The following is a 1,861-nucleotide window of genomic DNA, read 5'->3' as shown; positions in this document are numbered from 1 at the left end:
CGCATTTTGCCATTGCCTCGGTTTGCGTGCCCGTGTGCACGCATTTTGAGGCACTTCATTTTCATCCGCCGGCATCCTATGTGAGTGTGGCTAAGGCTCACTCATGTTGGTATAAGCCCATATCACATTTTCATGTCATTCGCATTGTGTATGCCAATGCCTCGGTTTGCGTGCCCGTGTGCACGCATTTCGAGGCACTTCATTTTTATCCGTCGGCATCCTATATGAGTGTGGCTGAGGCTCACTCATGTTGGTATAAGCCCATATCATGTTTCCATGCCATTAGATTGCATTCTGCCATTTTCTCGATTTACATGCCCGTGTGCACGCATTTCGAGGCATATCATTTTCATTGCATTCTGCCATTTTCTCAGTTTGCGTGCCCGTGTGCACGCATTTCGAGGCATATCATTTTCATTGCATTCTGCCATTTTCTCAGTTTGCGTGCCCGTGTGCACGCATTTCGAGGCATATCATTTTCATTGCATTCTGTCATTTTCTCGGTTTGCGTGCCCGTGTGCACGCATTACGAGGCATATCATTTTCATTGCATTCTGCCATTTTCTTGGTTTGCGTGCCCGTGTGCACGCATTTCGAGGCATATCATTTTCATTGCATTCTGCCATTTTCTTGGTTTGCGTGCCCGTGTGCACGCACTTCAAGGCATATCATTTTCATAGCATTGTGCATACTAGGTTGTATCTTAGATTGCATTCTGTCATTTTCTCGGTTTGCGTGCCCGTGTGCACGCACTTCGAGGCATATCATTTTCATAGCATTGTGCATACTAGGTTGTATCTTAGATTGCATTCTACCATTGCCTCGGTTTGCGTGCCCGTGTGCACGTATTTCGAGGCACCTCATTTTCACAGCTTAGTGCATACTAGGTTGTATCTTAGATTGCATTCTGTCATTTTCTCGGTTTGCGTGCCCTGGTGCACGCACTTCGAGGCATCTCTTTTTCATAGTATGGTGTATGTTACGATTGCATCTTAGTTGCATGTCATGCATATTGCATCGTGTTCGGAATAGGAGTTAGCCCGGGCACGGGAAACGAGGTACATTTCGTACTCCGAGTGACGGAATGTGTCTCAATTCCCCAGTCACCGACACTCCGGATTATCCATGATGGAGTTAGGTTTTAGCTGTAGTTTCATGTGCATTCATTCTATATTGAGTTGTGCATTTCGACTCCTCAGCCATCATGCCTCGGTATGCGTGATTGGTGGCACGAGGACCGAGACATGCATATATCTGTGCAAATACATTGCTATGCCCCTTTCCTGCTCTCTGTTGCAGCAAAACGAAGAATCAGCAACTTTTTTTGGGGCTTGGCACGCATTTCAAGAACAGGTGTAAACAGAGGCTAATTGGGGCATTCCGGTGGATTTCTGCGCAAGACAACCCGGACATGCATCATCCATCAGAAGCAAGGCAGTCCCTGGCTTGCATGCCAGTTTTACAGCTTTCTTAGTTAATTTGTTAATTAATTAGGAATTTGTACATTATTCGGACTGCATTATTTTGGACTGTAATATTCTTTTATTCGGGACTGTATTATTTATTCGGACCCTCCGAGCGAGGGCCACAACTGTAATAAGTGTGCGTGAGTGTGATGTATGTCTTCCAACCCCACGTCTTTCTCCCTTTTATTTATCCGCTTATGATGGTTAGATTAGGGCATATTTAAATTAGCATACAGTATGACAGCATGTTTGCATTCATTCATCTGTATTGCATGCACCGGGCTCGGCGCATCATACTAACTGCATTGTACTTTCAATTTCAAAGTTGAATACCTGATAGTTGTAACATTTCATATACCATCTTAGAATAGCCGAGCCTACTATAATTGCATTTT

Source organism: Camellia sinensis, chromosome 2, assembly GCF_055761805.1.
Source record: "Camellia sinensis isolate YWXY chromosome 2, ASM5576180v1, whole genome shotgun sequence".
NCBI lineage: Eukaryota > Viridiplantae > Streptophyta > Magnoliopsida > Ericales > Theaceae > Camellia > Camellia sinensis.
The sequence above is the reverse complement of the archived record's forward strand: the minus strand, read 5'-3'. Positions refer to the sequence as shown.